At 42.9% G+C, this 24,299-nt stretch overlaps 1 long non-coding RNA gene across 1 annotated transcript; it reads right to left on the bottom strand.

The window, feature by feature from the left end:
* Nucleotides 1-8,230: 8,230 nt before the first annotated feature.
* LOC138820666 (uncharacterized) lies at nucleotides 8,231-21,170 on the bottom strand. The gene is made up of 3 exons (XR_011369941.1): nucleotides 21,047-21,170; nucleotides 13,690-13,766; nucleotides 8,231-8,330 (listed from the first exon to the last, which is right to left on the bottom strand). It is a non-coding gene; the product is annotated as an uncharacterized lncRNA (long non-coding RNA).
* Nucleotides 21,171-24,299: the final 3,129 nt, after the last annotated feature.

Genomic DNA, 24,299 nt, shown 5'->3' with positions numbered 1-24,299 from the left:
TGGTTGGTCTAATCACTGATGATGCTTTGCACTGAAATTTTCTTGTGCTTTCTTTCATTTTCGAGATCTCCCCCCCCTCTTTCTCTTCTCTTCTCTCTCTCTCTCTCTCTCTCTCTCTCTCTCTCTCTCTCTCTCTCTCTCTCTCTCTTTCTCTCTCTCTCTCTGGCTTGCTTTAAGTAGTTGGACAAAAGAGTTGCCATTTAACATAGTAGGTTTGACTTTGACTGTTCTTAAGATGGCTCCTCCCCACTGATCCAGTGGGTAGCTCAGAAGTGCAGAGGTTTCTTCTCCAGCACCTGTTGTTGGCTGTGAGGAATGTAGATACTCCATCTTAAACTATATTCTTGCAGAGGTCCAGTATGTGCTCTCATAGATCTTCCTGAGGTTTTTCTTTTTCTCAATGCCCTGCTGAGGAGGGGAGTTTCCCCTTCCCTACCATGTTGCCTAGCATCCAGGGTTAGGATCTATAGTCTCTCTTGCTAATTCAGTATTTTCTGGAGAATACTGGTCTCTAATTTCCCCTGATCTCTGTTTTCTGTTTACAGTAGCTCTCTAGTACTTCTCCATTCCATTCGCCTCTCCTTGCAGCCATATGCTTGATGTTTTGCTTCAGACCGACTGAAACAGGAAAATTCCGGGTTTTTTCAAACCACCATTTTCCTGTCCGGTAACATCTCTCACTTTTTTTTTCATCTATTGTGGTAGACAATAGATTAAGAGTTAACATGAGATGAGCCCCTGTAGCAAAATTTTGAGTGGACAATAAGTACTAATTAGAGCACAATGTTATATGGAAGAACTCTAGAACTAGTACTCAGCTTTCATTGCTGAAACTGCTTAGCATTGAATCACAGCTCTCCATTTACTCCCTTCCCCAATCTGTGATGAGCAGCATTCTACTCTGATCTTCTGTGTTCCACTGTAGATGCCTCAGATTAATATGTGAGATCAAGCAGGGTTTGTCTTTCTGTGCTGGACTAGTATAACTTAGCATATTGTCCTATCCTATAGGTTCATATCTGTTGTCATAGTGGTGGAATTTCCTTATTTTTAAGGTTGAATACTACTTGTGATATATTCCTATAATGTTTTCTTTATCCATTCATCCACTGGTAACCATTTAAGTTGTTTTCATCTCCCAGCTGTTGGCACTAATGCTACAATGGACATGGGTATGCTAGTCTATCCAGCAGATCCTGAATTTAATAGTTTTGGATAAATATCTATAAGTTGGATTGCTGGACCATATGGTGTTTCTATCGTTGTTGTTGTTTGTTTTAGTCAGTCATGGGGATTGAACTCAGGGCCTGAGTTTTTTTTTTTTTTTTTTTTGCTCAAGGCTAGTGCTCTACCACTTTGAGTCACAGCACCACTTACAGTATTTCTATTTTTAACATTCTGACAAATCTCCATACTACTTTTTTTTTTTTTGTCGATCGTGGGGCTTGAACTCTGGGCCTGGGCGCTGTCCCTCAGCTCTTCAGCTCAAGGCCAGCACTCTACTACTGGAGCCATAGCTCCACTTCCAGCTTTTTCTGCTGATGTGATGCTGAGGAATCGAACCCAGGGCCTCATGCATGCAAGGCAAACACTCTACCACTGAGCCACCTTCCCAGCCCTCCATACCACTTTTTAAAAAATAAAAGCCACTATACTACTTTATTTTCCCTCTATTTGTGTAGTAAGGTTTTAATTTATCCACATCCTTATTTAACTTTTGGTTTGGGTAGTCCTGCTGTTTGAACTCAAGGCCTTGCTTTTGCTAAGCAGGGCAAATCGTGTCTCCTGCCCTGAGTTCTGCTTGTTATTTTTGAGACAGTGTCTAGCTTCCTGCTCAGAGGTGTGAGTTTGGGAGCAATCTACCTGTGTTAGTTGTCCTGGTAGCTAGGATAATAGGTACATGCTACTATGTCAAGCTTTTCACGGAGAAGGAGGGTTATAAAATTTCTTTTGTCTGGGCTGGCTTCAAACTGCAGTCCCAACAATTTCAGCTTCCCAAGGAGGTATGTATGAGCCATGGGGTCCCCCTTTTTTTTTTTTAGTATTGATTATATTTCCCTGCCAATTCATGATGTTGAGAATCTTTTGAGATACTTGTTAGAATGGAGACAAGTCTTGGACATGTGGTCAGGCAGGCAGGAAGGATCTAGGACTTAAACTCTGGTCTCTCCAATGTTAACCAACACAGAGATCTTTTCTCTGCATTTCCATGGCTTCTCTACTTCTGGCCAATTTTAATATCCTTCCAGTGCAAATTGGGATATCAGACAAGCAAAGTCCCCAGATAGAAACCAGACTCACATAATAAAAATAAAACTTGTGGTAACAGAAAGCCCTTCCACTGCCTGGGAATCACCACGTTTCATAGAACTAACTCCAAGCTGTTTGGCATATTATCTCAGATCTCACATTTTAGCTGCTTTCATTTCCAAATTGATTAGTTGAATGAATTAAGAACCCCTATTTTTATGTATTTTTTATTTAAAAAACACGTTTTCAGTCTTATAAAAAAAACACTTTTTCCCTCCGTTAGCTAAATTGGCAGTACATCAAATAAACTTACTTTACTATTTTCACCAAGCATAAGGCCAAATAACAATGGATGCAGAAATCTCCCACAATCTTTCTTGGACTTAGTAAAATATCTAATGTAGAGAAGCATGTTGGGTAAAACCTACTAAGCCAACATTGGCTTAAATCGAAATTATACCTAATTTGAAACAACTGTTTTTCCTCAATTAGCTGGTTGCCCCCAGACTAATAGAAAGCCCAGAGTCCAAGTCCAGTGCTTGCCCCAGAAAGCTATTTCATATGAATAAGACTGCCAGGTGGCTAGAGGTATGGCTCAGTTGTAGAGCACCTATTTAGCAAACACAAGGCCCCAGGTTCAAACCCTGGTACTGCCAAGAAACAAAAAAAAAGACTTGACTAGGAACCAGTCCTGTCTAGGCTCTCTATTTCTACGCTAGAGTGGGAGGACTAGCAGCAGTTAGGCAAGGTCCCTAAAGACTTGAAATTTGAACATTAGGGGGAAATTTGGACCTACTGAACCTATTAGAGGTCAGAAATTTCAAGATCCATAGGTGATTTTGTGTCAATCATGTCTCACTCAGGGGAAAGCCCAGAATGAATCCAATGCACCAGTAGTCCATTCTTTCTTACTGAGACAGAGCAGTCCATTGGACAAGTGGACAAAACTGTCTTTCCCTTGGTGGACCTTTGGGTTGCTTCCAGTTTTGATCAATGGTGGGGAAAGTTTTTAATACCAGCCACAGGCTGAGAGAGTAGGCCATGGTTGTAGTGCTGTGAATCACTTGTCCTGGAACCAACCAATCACTGGAGACTCCAGGGATGACTGTGTTTACATGCTCTTGCATAGAATACATACCTTGGGGATTAGGCAATTTACCCGACAAACCACAAGCAGATGCAGACCTTTACTGGGATCAGATCCCTTCCCACCATGCTGGAGCTGATAGGGAAGCAACTCCCCTAAGAGAATGTGCAGAAAGGACACCCTGGAGCCCTATTTCTGCAGAGTGGTCAGGGCACCCTGGGTCACGAGGCATCTCTGAAACTCAGTACCTGAGTCATGGTCTCTGCCTGCATTCCTGCTCCTTACCCTGTGACCATCCTGCTCCAAGGAAGGGAGCCTCAGATAGGGTGCAGCGAGGAGCAGCAGCAAGGAAGCAAACATCTCCAGGGCAGAGCCACACAGACAGCCTGCAGCCAGGCCAAGAACAACAGGAAGCTCACAGCCGCACCCCCTGCTCGTTGCACAGTTGGCCTGGAGACCCAGGGTTATTTGCTCCAAAGGGCCTTCTGCAGATGTTACACAAACAAAACCTCCATTGACTCCACTGCTGGGACTGGCCTAAAATAGCCTTCGGGCTTGATGCCACAGTCGCTGCCCTTCCTCGCGTGCCCCATGTGTGCGAGCTGCGGCCCTCCGCTCTGTCTGTCGTGGCTACAAGAGGCCATGTCCCTGGGGAATCAGGCTCAGCCTTTAGACACCAGGCGTTGCTCTCAGTCCTCAGCTGGCTACTTACCAAGGGATGTGTCGCGTCTCTCTCCCCCAGGGAGACAGGAAACAGTGGGGTTGGGCAGTCTCTGTCTCTGTTGTTGTCTCTGTCTGTCTCTCTTTCTGCCTCTGTGTCTCTCCTCCCTCCTCCCTTTCTCTTTGTCCTCTCTCCCTCTCTCCCTTTCTCCCTGATTCTTTGTGTAAGGCGAGTTGAAGGACACCTCAAAAACTGAATATTCCTTCTTGAGTTTCTGTTTGCACTGCTAAGATTCATGGTTCTATTCTCAACTTCTGTAGGCTGCCTGGACCCCAGTGCGCTTCAACTCCTTCATTCTGCATAAAACCCGTCCTGATGTAAGCATGGGACACTCACAGATTTGTGTCAGAGTGTGGGTCTTTCTGGACTTCCCCCTGTCAACACAAGCCCCTCAAAGCTGTACCATCTCTTCTAGACCTTTTATCTTTCCCCACAATCTTCATGATGAAAATACCAAAACAATATCTGCAATGCAAAAGTATTTGTATCCAATACTTAACTATGTACCTGACACAATGCTGAGCATTTGAGGTATTTCCTTTTGTTTACCTCTTATCCCATGTGCTCCCTACGATCATTATCACCAGATGCAGTGTGGAAAACAACTGGACTTGTTACATTTGCTCTGTTACAGTTGCATAAGCCTGTCCACTGAGTTTCATGTCTTAGCTAACATGAAAGATTGGGGCTTTGTAGCTCCTTGTGGCCATGTCCTTTCTTCTGTTCAAACTCCAAGCTGTCTTCTATCTTCTATATGTTATAATGAAACATATCCAGCTGGTATTTATTGAATATGGTCTCTGGGCAAAATGCTGCTCAAATGAAGTGTTCTGTGAAAATTTAGCTTGGAGTTGATTACCTGCCTCACTTCATTTGTGAGAGAGCATTGTGCTTTCTTGGGTTAGAGAATTTTATTTTTTCCTGAAGTTCCCATTGTCATATGAGACCGAAACTTCTAACCACCAAGAGGAGAGGAGGTAGGAAGGAACAGAATCTGTGTGGAGAGTGAGAGGGACTTCAGAGAGGTCCATATTTCAGACAGGAACCATAGCCATCTGTGGTTCATGGCAGCTGGAAAATCCTGAGATTTCAGCTCAGAACTTGATTTTCTTTATTTTGGGATCTTCTACAAGGTCAATGTAGGATGATCTCCTCCTTCTGTTCCTACAACAAAGATAACTTTGCCTTAAGACTGAATCAAATCAAAACTTTAATCTCAAGAACAAAAAAAGGCTATTTCTATAGGTCTGTATGGTTTTATTCTTTGTCTATTTGTTGTCTATTCATCAATCCACTTACTCATGTCTTAAACATTACTACATGTTAATACTAGGCTCTGGGGATGCAGAGATTAATTTCAGAAATGATAGAATTTAACAAGGTAGGTGACATACACCCATAATCCTGCATTTGAAAGGCTGAGGCTGAAGAGTTATGAGTTTGAGGCCAGTTTGGACTACATAGCAAACTCTTTCTCATAGGTATGTACATTTGTGTGAAAGAAAAACTGTCTTATCTTTATATGTATTATATATATCATTGTTTTTCTAAAGATGATATGTACAGAGGGGTTACAGTTACATAAGTCAGGTAATGAGTACATTTCTTTTTGAACAGTGTCACCTCTTCCCTAGTTTTCTCACAGAAAAACTGTCATGTATATCAAAGTGTATTGCTTAAAAGCTCCTGCTTTGCCCTCATGGCTTGGATCCTGTTAAGAAAAAGAGGAATTGCTTTGGGATAAGAAAGGATTTTTGAAATGGAAGGTTTTCTCTTAAGCTGGGGTCTTTTCAAGATGGAATTAAGACATACCCCAGACCCTTCAAGAAATAGCAGAGGATCTGAATATACCTTGAAATGGGTACTGTTAATCTTATTTCAAAATCAGCCTATATAAAGACATTTTACCCTATTCAAACTAGCCAATCACAAGCAGGTTGTGACCCTGAGCTCAACCAATCTGAGCCAGAGGGGCAGGGCCTATTGTGTTAGGAATAAATACCAGAGCAGACCACCTGCTCTGTGTGCTGGCTTGCCAGATTTTTGGCTGGTGGTGTACCCTACTGTGCAGAAGTAAATTTCACCTTGCTGAGATAGTTCTTCATTTTCATGTCTATCATGGTGACTCCAGTGGTTCCTGGAAAGCATAGTTATACCTATAACGATAACTATATACATATAGTTATAAATAATATAAGGTGGGCAAGAAGATAGTTGTGGCAGTGGGAGATGTAACTGAGAGGTCTGAGGGCTCAGGTGAAGCTGTGCCTTGGTCTGTGTGCTGGGTCCTTGTGGGTTGTGGGTACGTACACAGTGCAGAGGGAAGACGGGGACTAGGAATGGGGACTTGCAGAGATTGTTGGAGGACACTTGACTTCCTTCTTCTGAGCTTCGTTCCATGCTTGGAGACCTCAGCTAGAGTCCCATGTACCACTGTGTCACCATTGGCCTCCCCTCTACCTTTACTCCTGTCGCCCCAGAGACAGGACTTATCTGATTGGAGAGGAAGGACTTATCTGATTGGAGAGATAGAAGTTCAGGAAAGGAAACTGAGACAGGTGTTCCCTGGTGGGGACCATGCCTTCTGTCCCTCCAGGCCATAAACTTGACAGACCAGCTGCAGCAGGAAGATGGCTGTGTGCAGCTAAGTGAGTGAGTCTGGAAAAAAGGGAAGGCCTACTTGACTAATATATTTAAAGCCACATTCAGTCACACAATATTTATCAATAGTGTCTGCTCTGACCATCTGTGCAGCCCTGTGGCAGTTCTGAGGGCATCCTGAAGCCCAGCGTAGGAGATGTGTTTGTGTGGTCCATAGCAGATGACAGGCATGGACTCCTAACAGTGACCACACCCCATGGGCTGACACCTCTACCACTTGAGCTCTATAGAGAGAGAAGGGGCTTCTTCAAGGGCTTTTCTGTCTTATCCCCTGTTCTAGAGCTCTCTCTGGACCTACCTCTGTAGCAAGAGAGAACAGTGAGCATGAAGCATGAAAGAACCAAATCTGAGTCAGTGCTGAGTCTGTAGTTATTCCAACATTGGAGGTCATGAGACTGAGCTCTGACTGATATTCCAGATAAGACCAGGATAGCTGCAGCCTGTGTTTTGTATTTGTCTTTATTTTGGAAGCCCCTCCCCACCCTACTTTTGTCAGGAGGGCTTGAACTTAAGGCCTGGCCACTGTCCCTAAGCCTCTTTGTGCTCAAGGCTAGCTCTCTACCACTTGGGCTGCAGTATCACTCTGTCTTTTTCTGAGTAGTTTATTGGAGATCAGAGTTTCACAGGGACTTTTTTGCCTCCTGAGTAGCTAGGATTATAGGCATGGGCCACTGGTGCCTGGCTTGGAAGGGTCCCTTTTGTACATGTTCTGGGTTTACTTTCTTCAATACTTGTTCCTTATGTGTACTCACTTCTTGTGACGCTGGACATGAGATTATTAGTAGTTTCCAAGTAATATGCTACAACCACATTATCTTCTAGCTCTGAGAAGGCATGTCAAGGTTATTGTCTTTTTCTTGGATAACAAATTACTAATATATAAAGAAGGATATAACTTGGATATCACCCAGGAAGGGTTGTCAAAAACCAAGAGAGCCCATTGAAACATCCCATAGTAGTCTTATGGCAGACAGAAACCTTTCCTCAAGAATTCTATCAACTGTTTCCTCAGGTGGCCTCTTGGTTCTTTTCTTATACTTGACACCAAAAACTTTAGAGTTAGTGATTGCCCAGTAGAGGGAGCTGTTTTAAACAAATTCCCCAAGCTGAACCGTGAAAGAATCAGCCAAATAGGTGGCCCGGTGTGTACTTTGAACATTCCATCCATTAATGGGTGGGTTGCTTGTTAGGATGCTCTGGACCAGACTGCGCTTTTGCAAGGTGCTATCTTGGGTTCTGCGGGCTGTTGGGAATGGCATGTCTTGCTTCCATCAGTAGAGCTGGGGTTTGGCCCAATATGACAGTTGCCAGGGTTGAACGGGCAGGTCCTAGCGCCAATGTGGTTTTGCAGATTGTCAGCAGTCACATACTCATGAATCATGTACACACACACACACACACACACACACACACACACACACACACACACACACACAGAGGCAGTGGTGCTTACACTCATAATCAGCAGAGATAGAGCCCAAGTCATAGAAACCTATAACTTACAAGTTGACAAGTGGCATCCATAAGTGATCAGAAAGAAGATGCTGTATAGTTGAATCTTGCAAAACTGTTGGACTTGAGGTCAGCTAACCCATCTGTCCATCTAGCTCCCTATGGACAAAGGTAACACAGGGATAAATGTGAAGTCTAAGAAAAGCAAACCTTTGCCACCATCATGGTTTAAACAATAAGGAAGATTAGGTACTCTAATAGGTGAATTAGAACGTCCTTGCAGGACTCTGAAGATGACAAAAAGTTAGGACCACAGGCTTCTCCTTGGGCTACAGTCCACATTCTGTGTGGAGGGCCCCTTTGGTGAGCAAGCATTAGCTGTCAATTATGTTATATTTGGAGCAACTCTTCCTTCTTTCTCCTCTATAATTAATTAGAAGGGAATTACAGAGAAAACCCAGATGTGGGCATTAATAACCATCAGAAGACATAATGGAGAAGGAAATGGAATGAAAGTTCTTGAATTTTTTAACATAGGTTGGGAATTTGAAATAGTTATGTATACTGTCTTTGGTTGATTTAACTGTTATCTACTTGGAACAAACAAATATTTAGGTTCATTTTTGAATGACTCACCAAAGGCTTGCAAATGTAATTCCATCACAAAGTGGCACAGGTGCTGAAAACTCATTAAAAAACTCACCTCGTGGAAAAAGTCCATTTGCAGTCCAGCACAATGACCATGATGTCATCAATATTACCCAGAATGCAAAGAGTATGAGTGAAAGCATTTTTTTTAAACCAAGTTTAGCTTACTCTACATTTGTGAATTCACCTGCTCACTAAAATGCACCTGTGTCTGTACAAAATCATCCTAGTACTTTGATCTTCACTATGGATAAAAACTAGAATTCTCCACTATACCTGTTCTCAGGTGAGGTCCAGCAAGGCAGTATACTATCTGTTTTGTGTTTTTCTTTTCCAGTTTTTGTACTGAAGTAAGTATCTATAAACTATTGCCTTCATTTTTACATCTTTTTTTCTTTTTTTTTTCTGTTTATGTGGTGCTGAGGAATTGAATCCAGGGCTTCATGCTTGGTAGACAAGCACTCTACCACTAAGCTACTTCCCCAGCCCCATATCTTTGTATTTCTTGTTGGTGATTTTGCCATTGGATATAGCTTGAGGGGAGAGCTAGAGTGTGTTTGTAGGCACAAGAAGCCTATGGTATGCACTATGGGTAATCTATGTATTAGAAAAGCTTTATTTAGGCATTAATTGTAGTCCTATTGACCATGAAGTCAATGTTAATGAGTCAACAATATGTATTAAGAAAAGTGTCTTTAAGAGAAACACACATAAGACAAGGTTATCTATTGATTAATTGATGGAAATATAGCCAGAGGCTTAAAAACCCACCCAACTTTGTGTTTTTCCCAGGAGTAATGGATCAATATTATTAATTCAGTATTTGCAGATATTTTATAGAACATGACTAACATAAGCTAGTTACAATGGCTTACACCTGTAATTCTAGTTACTCAGGAGGATCATGGTTCTAAGCCAACTTGGGCAAAATGTGTATGAGACCCTACCTCAACCAATAAAAAGCTGGATGTCATATGTGTCTGTCATCCTGGCTATACAAGAAGCATAAATAGGCAAAACATCATCCAGACTGACTGGGCAAATACAACAAGACTTTTTTTTTAATGAGTTTTTTTTTTGTGTGTGAAAATACTGTACAGAGGGGTGACAATTACATGAGCAAGGTAATGAGTACATTTCTTATCAAGCATTGTTGCCTCCTCCTTTGTTTTCCCATACCATCCCTTCCCTCCCTCCTCCACAAACAAGATTTTATTTGAAGAACTAAAGCAAGAAGTTCTGGAGACATGGCTAAGTTGTAGAGTACCTGTCTAGCAAATGTAAGGCCCCAAACTCAAACTCCAGTACCACTATTCCCCTCCTCACCTCATGGGCTTTGTCAGGCCTGTATCACAGATTGACTTTTCCATCTGCTCAGTTCTGCTTTTCCTCCATTCTTTCTACTGGTGCTAATCCCTGATAAACACTTATTTGGTGTGTATGCTGGTCCTGGGGCTTGAATTCAGGGTCTGTGCTTTGTCGCTGAGCTTCTTTTGCTCAAGGCTAGCATGCTACCACTTGAGGTCTTCTTTTCTTTTGGTATTTTATTGGAGATAAGGGTCCCACAGGCTTTCCTGCCCTGGCTGGCTTCGAACCATGATCCTCAGATCTCAGCCTCCTGAGTGGCCAGGATCACAGGCATGAGCTATAGGTGCAGGCCCTGATAAGCATCTTGTATCCCAGCCTTTGCTTCAACCTCAGCCTCTGAAGAAGCCTATCTGCAATGGGCTCATGGATGCTTCTGCCTTTCCTGACTCCATCTGTCTACTTACCTCACCATCCTCCTTCTAGCTTGTAGTCCATATCTTGATGCACACACCCAGCCCTTGCCAACTGAAGACCACTGCTCAGGCTCTGAAGTCTGGCCTACTTACCGTCATCAATTTTGGTGAGGAACTACATGGCTTGGAGAAAAGGGCACTTATTTTCCAGGATCTGTATGGCTCCACATGGAGGCATTGTCTTCTTTCTCCCCATCCTCACATTCCTACTCTGTAGATCTCAGGCCCCTGAGTGGTGTTGGCCTTTCTTCTTTCCTCTTACCTCCTCATCTTCCATTGTTTTGGTTCCTTCCCTGGGCTCTCACCCCTGCCTCCTCTGAGGCCAGGGAAATTCATGAGTGGAGGACAAAATGACTTCTGTCTGAGCCTTCTCAGAGGGTGTCCTTCACCAAAGGACCAGAAGACACCTGGATGAGATAGCTCACCCTTTCCCTCCCAGGGTCTCTAAGACAGTCATGTGCTCTGCCTGCTGAAACAAAGACCGCGTCCGGTCTCCCTGGGATGCACTTCCAAATAGCCGAAAGAAATTTATAAAAACAATAGCTAATATGTACTGGGACTTACTACATGTCAAACACTCCTCTAAGTGCTTTATATATCTTATTGCATTTAATCCTCATAACGCCCTTTAAGAGGCTGGTATTAATAGTCTCATTTAGCACGTGAGGAAACGCAGACTTAGAGAGGTTAAGGAATTTGGCTTGCCCCTCTGGGTCTGCAGAGTGGGTTTCAGATGTGTTCTGGCTGAGTCAGAGCTAGAACAAGCACTCTCCGAAGGCAACGTCAGGGTGACTCAGCCTCAGCCTGGAGCCTGGACTCCTGCTGCCAGAAACAGCAAGGAAAATAGCCCGAGCGGGCAGATGGACAGGCCTTCCTTTGGAAAGAAAAGTGATGCTCTGTCTTCCCCATAAAGGTTTCAACTCCAGCCCCAAACTGACCTGGGAAGACGATCTGAATATTTGAGATTGGCTGGCTTTATTTTAACCAAGTGCCTAATAATCTGTCTTTATTCGAAGGCCATTTCCTCTGCACCTGCATTCAGAGTGCATCCAGGGGCCGATGTTGTAGAAGCAATTACACAGGCCCCTGTTCTGTTCCTTCTCAGCCCATGCCTCCCACCTCCAACCAAGAACAGTCTCCAGGGACTGGGGATTGGGGAGAGGAGAACACCCCCTGACCAAGAGGCTTCCTGTGCTATCAGTACAGATGGTGAAACAAATATCAGAAATGATACTCAAAGACTGAACTGCAGATTTAGTTCTAATATATGTCATTTCATCTGAGAGAAACATGAATACCGACAGTTTTCCATACATCTCTGCCCAGATGTTTTGGTTGCTATTTTTGTTGTTATTGTTTGTTTTAAGGTGCTGGGGACCAAACTCAGGACTTTGTGCGTGCCAGGCAAGCACAGTACCACTGAGCTACATCCCAGGCCTCATTAGTCTTTGAGGAGATTGAGAATGATGTTGTGATGGTTAATCGTGAGGGTCAACTTAACTGGACTGAGAATTGCCTATGGGAATGGAGAACAGTTGTTGGTATGTCTGGGAGGACGTTTCTAGAGAGGATGAGCTACAAGGAGAAGACCTACCTGAATGTGGATAGCACCCTCCATAGGCCGGGGCCCAGATGAAATAGAAGGGAGAGAAGGAAGAAATTGGGAGTGTAGGTATTTCTTCTCTTCCTCCCCTACCTCCTACCATCTACTTCCTGGCCCCACCAGGAGGTGGAACTATGCTCTATCATACTCTTCCTGCCATGATAGACTGAAACTCCTGAAAGCATAAACTAAAATAAGCCTTTCTTCCCTTAAGTTTTCTCAAAAAGTGCCAAAAGTCTACCATAGCTATCAAGTCTTGTGCTAGATGTGTAGGGCTGAGTTTTGCCATGGTAGCAGAGTAACGAGCAAGGTTACTATTTCTCTGATATTTTCAAGATAACTGGTAAGTGCAGGTAAATCAACTTAGGTATTCTACATGAATAATCTTATTTGTTAGTCTTTTGACTAGACAGCAAGCTGTAGAGGCCATCCCAAGTCTTGTATTTGCCTATCTGTTGTGCTGGCTGTTAGAGTTCTGGCCATTCTACTTAGAAATCCCAGAATTCCTGGGGCCTTAGGTTTCTAGCCACCACTCAGATGCCAAACTACTTCCTGTCTTTCCTTGTTCACCCCTTAAGGACTCACCTTTGCTCTCAAGCATCTTTGAAATGTACTTTTATATATGTGTTTAAAGGATTGGAAAAGGCAGCAAAACCAGAAGTTATGTCTAAGCTTTCTGGCATTGGGGCTTGGAGTTTAGGATAATAGGCATTGAAGTCAAACAGCTCATTGAAATCCTGCCTCCACTTCAAATGGATGTTTGAGTTTGAACAAGTTTCTTGACCTATGGGCCCCAATTACTCAGCTGGAGTATGCTCCTGTCTTCTGGTGGGTGGTTGAAGTGAGACTGTGAATATACAGAGCTACCCACTAGTTGACAACCATTAGTTCTATTAGAAGAAAAATCCAAGGTATCATCAGATTCTCATTTTGAGTCCTACTAACACCAAAGAAAGCCATATGCAAATGCCATATATTATCATTGTCTCATTTACATGAAACTTCAAACAGACAAATTTATGGCAATAGAAAATAGATTAGTAATTATCTGGGGCTTGAGATTGAAGGGATGGGGAAAGACTGCTACTGAGCATGGACCATAAAAATGTTCTGAAAGTAGGTAGCTAAGAGCATTGCTGAAATTTATGAATACACTAAAAACCACTGAAGGGTACACTTTAAATGGATGATTCATTCTTTTTTTTTAAGTTGAATTAGAAAAAGAAAACCCTATTATGTAGTTAGAACCATGACATTTGAAGCTAATTTGTTTCATGGAGTCTCACTGCCTTTCCAACCTGGAAGAAGAATTAAATATCATCTCACTGAAAGTCTGGGGCTCTTTCTAGGTAAATCATTTGTTATATGAAAACTGCATAATAAATGTCAACTCATTGCAATTTTGGCATTGGTGGGATCAGCAACATAGTCCTCTTGGCATCCTGCATGAGTGGCCAGGATTTATGGGCACTAAGAGCCAACCTACCTCTCCTAAATCAGGAACGTCTCTGCTTCTTAGCTCATCTGGGAGATGTTCCAGGTGGTAAGATCTTTCCCTTCTATCTGCAAGGAAAAGACAGAAGCAAGGAATAGAGATAAGTCTATTTTGATGTATTGTAGCCCTAGGTTCTAACTGAAAAGGGGTGCCTCTGTGTGTGTGTGTGTGTGTGTGTGTGTGTGTGTGTGTGTGTGTGTGTGTGTGTGTGTGTGTGTGTGTGTGTGTGTGTGTGTGTGTGTGTGTGTGTGTGTGTAGGGGAATGAGAAAGAAGATTCTGTTAAAAGGAAAAGGGAGGAGTTTTTGGATGAGTCAATGGATATTGTGAGACTGGAACAGATTAATTCTGGAATTTCATTGAGCCCATTCAATGTTTCCAAAGTCTGATTGAAAAAATACACAGGGTGTTCGATTTACATCACAGACCAAGTTGTTAGCACTGCTAAGGGACCATTTCTTTGCGCATGAGTAAAGTTACAAGACTTTGATTAAAAATTTTTTTCTTCACTGTTTGGGATGTCTATATAGATCTGTGGTCTTTCATTTTGCTTTTAAAAACCATTAAGTATAGTTTTTAATAAAAATTCTGTAACTCTATCTACTCAAGAGGCTGAGATCTAAGGATTGCAGAATCCAACTTGGTCAGGAAAGTCTGCAAGACTCCAATTAACCACCAAAAAGCTGGGAGTGGAGCTTGGATCAAGTGATAAAGCACAAGATTTAGGAACAAAAGCTCAGAGACAATGACCAAGCTCTGCATTCAAGTCCTTGGCCAGGGATGTGGGGGGAGGGTAGGAGGAGAGAGACTGAATGCACTGTCTAGGGAGACTTAATTATGACTAAAGGTATAATACGCTGTGCTAGGTACTAAGAACCTTCAGTAGACTAGTCAGGACGAAGAAAAATATACCTGCATAGGCAAATCTGAATGTTTAACCAAGCAGTCAATAGCAACAGCTACCAAGTATAGACTGTTTACTATGAACAGACACTGGACTGAGAACCTCACAGCTCTTCACAAATCCCAGTCAGGTCTTTGTGGTTGGGTCCATTTTTCAGCAGGAGACACTGATGGTCTAGAAGGTAGAATAACAGCTCCAGGGCAAGCCTCTGGTCTTACCTCTTCCGGTCCATTCTTCTCAGTGATGTTGCAAAAGAAAGAAATTGTGAAATTTGTCCTTTTGCTTCACTACTAAAAAAAATGTCCACTTTCTTTTTATTGCTTTGAGATGAAATTCAAACCTCTATTAGTCTCCTTATAGTGATGATACTGTCTTGGTTGCAGCTTTGCAGACACATTTACTATAGAAAACTCCCTGGATCAGAATTAGATTTGGTTGTGACAGAAAAATAAAAATAGCTATGGTATACACTATTCAATAACTGACTGTTTTTTCTTCCCACAGGGCAGATATTCTGAGCCCAGGTTCTTTGTTCATTAATTATTACTTCACTTTATCATACAGCTTTCACTTTGTCCAAGATAGCTGTTGGTGATCTAGCTCTTTAAAAAAATAATTTTTTTATTATGAAAATACTGTACAGAAGGGTTACAGTTACATGAGCAAGGTAATGAGTACATTTCTTATCAAGCATTGTTGCCTCCTCCTTTGTTTTTCCCCTACCATGGCTTCCCTCCCCTCTCCACAACTACAATCCCTCCCCCTGCCCCACCCCCTCCTAAATTGTAAAGTTTGTTTTTTCAACATAGCGTCTTGTACATCTCATTGTTGCAATGGGTCAACCTGTATACCTATTTAAACGCTTTGTTTTTTCCCTTCCCCTCCCCAAATTATACCAACATCACATGCAGTGAAAACAGGGGTTATGGAAGTAGCACTGTGGCTCAAGTGGTAGAGCGCTAGCCTTGAGCTGAAGAGCTGAGGGACAGCGCCCAGGCCCAGAGTTCAAGCCCCACGACTGACAAAAACAAAACAAAACAAAACGAAAACAGGGGTTATACCGTGGGGGAAGGACATACAAAGCAACAAAAAAAATCACATGGTACCTTATAAATACATTAAAAACAATAGCAATCAAGAAAAAAACCACTAGTGTCCCTATTTGGGGTTCATTTTGCTTAACCTCATCTTATCTAGCTCTTGAATCCACATTTTATCCCATAGGAAAGAAGAAGGAAAGCAAATGGTAACTTCCAAAAGTTCCACTTAAGAATTTCCATGGAGTTCCTGTGTAGCATTTTCACATGGACAGAAGAACTGCCAGAGAGATTGGGAAGTGTGGGTGTGGTGTTTAACAACCTTATGACCTTTTTTTTTTAATTCCCAGAAAATAGGATCAGAGAATCTGATACTTCCACCTTGAATGGCTGGCAGTGACCATAGAACCCCGACTTTCTGCTCTCGGTAGATGCGTCACTCATGCATCTTCCTAAGTCTTGAATAACACGCTGTATGTGGGAATTCAGGGGCCTCCCGTTAGAGAATTTCTTGAGGATAGATGACTGTCAACACTTAAGTTCCAACTTGATTTCCTGTGTCTTTAAGCAGACCGCTCTGTTTAGCTTTCATGTAGAAGCATAGCCAGAGATATCTGAGAATGTGGACACAGGTTGTGATTCCATATGAGAAACACTTATGGCAAGAGTTCTCCAGCTATTGTTGCAGCCTCTCTGAGGAGGATATTTGAGCAGAGACCAGAACAGGAGACGGAACAAGCTGTGCAGTGGGGGAGAAGTCTAGGCAGAGTTCACCTACAGCCATGGCAGTAAGCTAGGAAAGGACTGGGCATTGTCAAGGATAGCAACCTTGTGACTCGATGTCCTCCTTAGGGGGAAGGACACTGATAGAGATATGAGGACAGAGCACATGCAGGCAGCAGGTCCTGGGGACTTCCTCCCTGTCCTTCTAACATGTGCTGGCTTCTTACAATGCCCACATTTGCAATGTATGTACATGTGTGTGTGTGTGTGTGTGTGTGTGTGTGTGTGTGTGTGTGTGTGTGTGTGTGTGTGTGTGTGCTGAGGAGAGTGGAAACTAAGGCCTCGTATCTGCTGAGCAGGTGTTTTTTTACCCCTGAGCTATATCTCCAACATTCTGTTTTCAACCTCAGCTCCCCTTGTGCTCTCTCTACATTGTTAGTGTCATTCTCATGATTAAATTTGACTGTCTCTGACATGGTATCCCACAAAAGGGCAACAGGAAAGGACAAGACAAAACCCTTTCAAAACAGTTCCTGTGAGGCTACCAGCCTTTGCTGGCATATTGGCCCAATTTATTTACAGGACTGCAACTTGATAGGTGAGAGGCTGGAACAGAATTTGTTTCCAGCCAGAACACTACATAGATTCTACTACTAAGAAAAGGAGTTGGGCATGGTCATTCATCATTCATGCCTATAATCCCAGTACTCCAGAGGTTAAGGGAGGAAAATGCAAGTTTCAGGCTAGCCTGGGATACATATTGAGAAACAAAAATAAAACAACCAACGACTGTGGGTGTGGCTCAGTAGTAGAGTGCTTGCCCAGCAATGACAAGGCTCTGGGTTCAATCTGCAGCACTGGAGGTGGGGAAGGGGCAGAGGAGGAAAAGAAAATAGTTGCGATCTATTTAGATCCTTTCCCCTTGCCTGAACTCTAATCTAGACTCTCCTTCATCTCCTAAGCCACTACTCATGGACTCTGTGCCTAATGGCAACTCATCTTCAACCCCATTCTACAGATGACCAGTGCTGTGGTATGAGCATTAGTGTCCTTCTGAAATTCAGAGGTTGAGATTTAGCCTCAGATTCAGATGTTAATCCCTACCCGCTTTATGGATCCCAAATGTAATGTGCTTGGTAATTCCCAGTGTGGTTGTAATCAGAGATAAAGTTTGCCATGGGCCATGATGGCAGAGTTCTCAGAAATGGGGTGAAAGTCCATATAAGTCAGTGAGGTCTAAAGGAGCTTGTTTGGGCCTTTCCTCCTGTTCACAGCTCTCTTGACCTGGTCTTTCTTTACTTTTCCAATAGAACTTCCTGGATTTGCTTCATGAGTGGGAGGGGCCAGCATCCTTCCATGCTGCCTCTTGCTCCATACATTCCCAGCCTCTGCATTGGGGCCCATAAAGAATGCTTCGTAAGCAATGAATTGGTATTTTTCTCTGTGCCTTTGCCCTTATGATTCTTACTCTACAACAGCCTTCATGGCAGACGTTTAGTTATCCCCAGGGGTAAGGAGCCACTCTCTGGGAAGCCTGTCTGACCCATTTTCCAGAGGAAACTCTGTCCTTCTCTGAACTCCCAAATCCTAGCCCTTTCAAGCACTGCAGAGCTTGCTGGCCACAGCCCACAGTGCCACGGATTCCACTCTGCAGGGAAACCAGGTTGGAGAAGACCTAAACAGGTCTGGGGAGTTGTCTAATAGTGATACAATGCAAGTCACACATGTAATTTTAAACTTTCCCAAAGGATTCTTGGAAATTAAGATTATTAAGAATGTACTGATAAGGAGAAGGATGGGGATTGGGGGGGGAGGGGGGAGGCTGGGAAGTGATGTGAAGGGTAAACAAAGGAGGAGGCTGCAGTGCTTGGTAAGAAATGTACGCATTATCCTGCCCATGCAATTGTAACCCCTCTGTACAGTATGTTCACAAATAAAATAAAATTAAATTAAAAAAAAAGAATGTACTGATACAATCCAATGGCATCATTTGGACAATATATTTAAAAGTCTATTTAATGATATTTTACATCTTTCTGTTCCTGCTAAGTTTTTGGATCTTGGTATGCATTTGAACTGTCAGCATGTCCTGCTCTGGTAAGTGCCTTCTCCAGGTCTGCGTGTTCAAGTCCTAGTCCCCAGCTTGGTACTCTTTGGAGTTAGTAGCAACTTTATGAGATGTGGGCCTAGTGGGAGGGGTCATTGGGCTGTGCTCTGGAAGGGTGGAGAAACCCTCTATCCCTTCCTCTGACTCTCTCTGCCTTTTGACCACCGCAAGGAAAACAGGCTTCCTTCATCATGTGCTCCTGCCGTGGTATACTGTGACGCCACAGGCCCAAAGCAATGGGACCAGTCAGCCCTGGCCTAAAACTCCAAAATAGTGAGCCAACAAAGCTGTCATGCCACATATTCCCCACTGGGATCAAAACACGAAGATGCCATTTTCTACCCTGTTTATGGACAGAGAGGCTGAAGCTCAGGGTGCTTAGATTAATTGTGTTTCACTAAGGAATGTCAGAGCCCAGGCTTGAAACTGAAGCCTGTGCAGTTCTCATGACACTGCTTTCCTTGGCAGCACAGATAATCGGTTTAGCCCCCTGAATCCTCACCTCACACAGGACATTCTGTTAGGCCATGTGCTGGTCTAAGCACCACCAAATGTGAAAGGCTCCACACAGCAATAACAAAGGGCAAAGGGTCACTGCATTGAGCCACAATTCTTATTAAATAATTGAGGTATTAACCAATCAGAGGCATGTCTATGCAGGGCCTTGCTTGTACCTTCAGCCTTCTAGCATGCTATAGAAAGACAATGCACAAAATTATTGATCTTGATCCACTCCGTGCCCATTCTTCTGCCCTTCATTTTGCTCTGCAGGGAACTTTCTATTTCTGACATGCCCTTTCAGCCTCACCTTCTTGTCCCTTTTGTTCCCTCTGGCTGAGTCTCTTTTCCTCTGCTTGACCTGTAACATTTTTTGTTTTTAGTTTGAGACAGGGTCTCTAACTCAGGCTGTCCTTGAACTCAAAATTAGCCAGCTTCCGTCTTCCAAGTGCTGGGACTATAACTTGGTATCACATAGACTCCTGGCTAATAATTAGCTTGCTCTTCAAATTGGCCTACCTTGAATGTCAGGAAGTCTTCCTGACAACCGCAGGCTGAGAAGATTAGTCCTGTGTGTCTTGTTAGCACTTCATCCATCTTTCTGTCAGGTACTCTACTTTTGTTCCTAAGTCTGTCCCACCTTTCCCCGCCCCCTCCCTGAGCATGAGGAATGAGAATGCCTTATTTGATACTTGCCACTCTAACCCATCCATCAGCTAAAGTCTCCTGGCTCTTCCACTCTAGATGAGATTATTCAAATCTTAATTTGAGGCAGTGTTGAAGATTTCATGGTCTAATTCTGTTTTTGTGTCCTAATTTAGCCCATGAATTGTCCTAAAATTGTCTGTACTGTGCATCAGGAACTTTCGAACCTCTAAGACCCTCAAAGTCTCTAGCACCACATAAAGAGGAACAATTTTTTGTGCTGTTATTGTCGGTCATGGGACTTGAACTCAGGGGCCTGGGCACTCTTCCTGAATTCTTCAGCTCAAGGCTAGTGCTCAATCACTTTGAGCCATAATTCCATTTGAGGCTCTCTGGTGGCTAATTGGAGATAAGAGTCTCACAGACTTTCCTGCCCAGGCTGGGTTTGAATCATGATCCTCAGGTCTCAGAGTCTGGAGGAACTAGGATTATATGAATATGTCACCAGTGCCTGGCAGGAGGTGTAGCTTTTAACCTCAAGTTAGTGCCAGTAGTAGTGGTGCTTCAGAAAATATCCCCAGTAAAGCTCACTCAAAAAATGCAAAACTCACATGACTTATATGACTGTAACCTCTCTGTATATTACCTTTATAATAACAATTTTAAAAAAATGAAGAGTTAATCATTGATGGCTCACACCTGTAATTTTAGTTACTCAAGAGGCTGAGATCTGAGGATCATGATTTGAAGCCAGCCCAGGCAAGAAAGTCTGTGAGACTTTCATTTCAAATTAACCAGTAAAAGATCAGACAAGGAGCTGTGATTCAAATTGGTAGAACACTAACCTGGGCCAAAAAGAGCTTCGGAACAGTGTCCAGGCCCCACATTCAAGCCCCAAAGCCAGCAAAAATTAAAATTAAAAAAAAATTTAAAAAAGCAAACCTCCCTGTCATTGCCTTGGTCTTTTGGGGTGTGGTGGGGTTGGATTTTTCCTCTCACTTTTACCCCTCACTTAGGAATCAAGCTTTTTATGTAGAATATCACTTTTTCCTTCCATCTGAGTAACTAGTCAACCTCGGATAGCAGGGTTTGTGACATCAGCCAGGCCCCCAGGTAGCCCAGGCTTCAGTTTTCAGATTGTACTCTGGATTTTAGTTTTTACTTTCTGCTCCTGGGATTTCCTATTCCATTTTTTTTTTTATCTCACTTGGACATTTACAGGGATGTGGGTTCGATTTCCTACTGCTTTCCCAGGTGTCCTAGCAGGAGGGTTTCGTGTAATGCGACCTACTTCATTGCCCCAAATGGAAAGGCAATTAGGCTTACTCAACTAGGGTAAGGCTATGCCAGCATCCTGGCCACCTATGGATAGCTTCCTGGCCCCACCCCCACCCCGTTTTCCACTCAGAGTAACAAGAACTACAGGAGATACTCACCCAGGAGTCTGCCTGCGCATGTAGGTTTTATGTGGAGCGGCTTGATTCATTCACAGGTGACACAGTTCAGGATTATGTCCTAGAATCAGATTATCCAGATTTAAATCAAATTTTATTTCCTATTTTGATCACTGTGGGCCATTTAACCTTCATTTCCCAAAACGTCAGACAGCAAGATAAGAGCTGCCTAGAAGCTGCCATGCATTGAAGGTATGGCCTCTGATCCTATCAGTCTGAGGAAGGGTAGAAAGGACCAGTCTAGAGAAGAGGTAGGTCTTTTCTGAGCTTTCCTGAAAGATGTCTGCCTCTTCCCCAAAGTCAGAAATAGAAAAGAGATAAGAAGAGAGGGGAGGGGGGGTGGCGGGGAATGAACTCATGACCTTCAACCCAGTCTTCTGGCAAAGGGAACTAAGGTTCTATGCACAGATCTTTGCACCAAGGGATTGAATGAGGATGAATTAAAGTTTGTGTGTGTTGATCAAAAAGCAAAACCCTACTCAAGGGTCTATAAGGACATTGCCAGGCTCTGATGTCACCCTTTATTTTGGAGGCTGTGAGGAAAATGAGCAAAGCACCCTGATCTTCAACCAGGGTCAAAGTGGGCCTGGGAGACAGTCAGGGATCCCTCACATTACCATCTGGGGTCTCCATGCCACCCTTAAGATCCCCCCCCCCCTCCTCCTCCTCCTCCTCCTCCTCCTCCTCCTCCTCCTCCTCCTCCTCCTCCTCCTCCTTTTTCCTCTTCCTCCTTCTGCTCCTTTTCCTCATCTTTCTTCTGTGCCAGGGCTTGAACTCAGGGCCTCTTGCTTTTCCTTGGCTTTTTTGCTCAAGACTGACGTTCTTCCACTTAAGCCACAGCTCCAGTTTTAACTTTTTGGTAGTTAATTGGAGATAAGAGTCTCACGGACTTTCTGTCTAAGTTGGTTTCAGCTCTCAGCCTGCTGAGGAGCTAGGATTACAGCCACCTGTGCTTGGCTTTGGCTGCCTCCTCTTTGGTGGTTCCTAACTAGACTAAGAATGCTAGGCAAGTTTCTTAGCAAATTCTCATGCTGGAACATCGACTCTACAAAGAACCAAAGACTACCAGAAGCTGCCAAATTTTCAGGAAACATAAACTCATATAATACACAAAAAAATCTGCAGAATTTAAATACAGTTCTGTTCCAGGCTAGAATCCAGTTGTTCAAAAGTATTAGAATTTTTTAAGAGTTTATAGGACACTCCACTATGAGAACAGTTATTTGTGCAGAGAATATCTGAATGGGTTGTTTGATGCTGCCAAGCAGACTTGCCCAGGTTAGGAAGTGCCCCTGAGCTGTTTCCCCTGCCAAGTGGCCTAGCCAATGGGAAATACAGCATTCACTCAACATGTGCTCGTTCAGCAGCCTAAAAGGCAAAGAGAGAGGTGATAATGGCCAGATATCAGCAGCACTCCATTTCATGTTTTGAAAAGGCTGCCAACACGTGTAGGGGCAATTATCTATGAGTGCTAAACAAGAATTGGGTAGAGTTTCAGCAAATTCAGGTAAAAATGTACTACAAAGTTAAATGGGCACTTTTAAAGCTAAAACCACGTGCTTTGATGTATATATTTGCACACACATAGCAAACAATTTACATCTATCATTATGATCCATATTCTTTTTTTTTTTTTTTGGTTGGTCGTGGGGCCTGCACTCTGGGCCTGGGCGCTGTCCCTCAGCTCTTCAGCTCAAGGCGAGAGCTCTACCACTTGAGCCACAGCACCACTTTCACCTTTTCCTGCTTATGTGGTGCTGAGGAATCGAACCCAGTGCCTCATGCATGCAAGGCAAGCACTCTATCACTGAGCCACCTTCCCAGCCCCCATATTCTTTTTTTATGATCAATATTCTTACCCATGTAAACAACCTCAAATCTTTTATCTTTTGTTTATTTATTTTTCATTTCAGGATATGAGAATCTCTATATTGTGACAAACTTTGAAGGCTTCCCATGGTAAGCAGAACAAAGTTGAAACTATAAGATAAAATTAAGTAAAGCACATTTTGAGCTGAACACCGTTGGCTATTGCCACATATCCTAACTTCTTAGGAGACTGAAATTGGGAGGATCATGGTTTGAGGCCAGCCTGAAGAAATGTCATCTGAGCTACAGTGGAAAGTGGAAGCAAAATAATAGTGTAAGAAAAAACTGTCTTTTTTCTCAAAATGTGTTGCTTAAAAGCTCCTGCTTTACAAAATGAACCCCAAGACAGGGACACAAATGGTTTCTTGCTATTATTTTTAAGGTACTTACAATGCACTATGTGATTCTTTTGTTTCTTTTGTATGTTCTTCCCCCGTGGTATAACCTCTGTTTTCACTGTATTTGATTCTGGTGTCCTGCATCTTGTATATACATTTTTATAATTTGGGGAGGGGATATAAAAAATGCTTCAATAAGGATATAGGTTGACCCATTGTACCAATGAGATGTACAAGACACTATGTTGAAAATGAACTTTACAATTTGGGGTGGGGGAAGGAAGGAGTTGGGGAGGTGGGGAAGGAAGGATAGGGGAAAAACAAAGGAGGAGGTAACAATGTTGGATAGGAAATGTACTCATTACCCTACTCATATAACTGTAACCCCTTTGTACAGTATTTTTATGATATATATGGAAAAATATATATGGAAGAAAATTGCTGCGTTAGAAGGGTTTTTGAAATGCAAAGTTATGTTTTAACTGATTTTTCCAAGATGGAAATAAGACACACCTCAGAAGTCATACCTTAGATCATTCAAGACATAGCAGGGGTGTGGGTAGGTTATGGGACTACTTGTGTGCTGTTAATCTGATTTCTAAGTCTTTCAATGATCACTTTTAGCTAATGGCAAGAAGATTGTGAACCCGAGCTCAGCCAATCTGAGCAGAGGGGCGGGCTTGCTGTGTTAGTAATAAATATCAGAGTAGCCTGAGTGCTCTGCATGCTTGCTTGTCAGATTTTTGGCTGATGTTGCACCCTTCTGCAGAAGTAAATTTTGTTGTGCTGAGATAATTCTTTATTTTCTATTTTCGTTTCTATTGTTGTGACTCCAGTAGTTCTGAGAGTATATTTATAACAATAGGAAGACTGCAGTCCACATGTGTTTGTGGGCAGGATAGAAGACTTTATTTTTAAAATAACCATTACGGAAAAAAAGTCTGGAGGTGGCTTGTCAGTAGGGTATCTACCTAGCAAATATGAGACCCTAAGTTCTAACCCCAGTACTTCAAGAAAAGAGAGAAAGA

This window comes from Dipodomys merriami, unplaced genomic scaffold (genome assembly GCF_024711535.1).
Source record: "Dipodomys merriami isolate MVZ:Mamm:240054 unplaced genomic scaffold, mDipMer1.0.p SCAF_9, whole genome shotgun sequence".
In the NCBI taxonomy this organism is placed as follows: domain Eukaryota; kingdom Metazoa; phylum Chordata; class Mammalia; order Rodentia; family Heteromyidae; genus Dipodomys; species Dipodomys merriami.
Note: the sequence above shows the minus strand (reverse complement) of the source record. Positions and strands in the feature narration are given on the sequence as shown.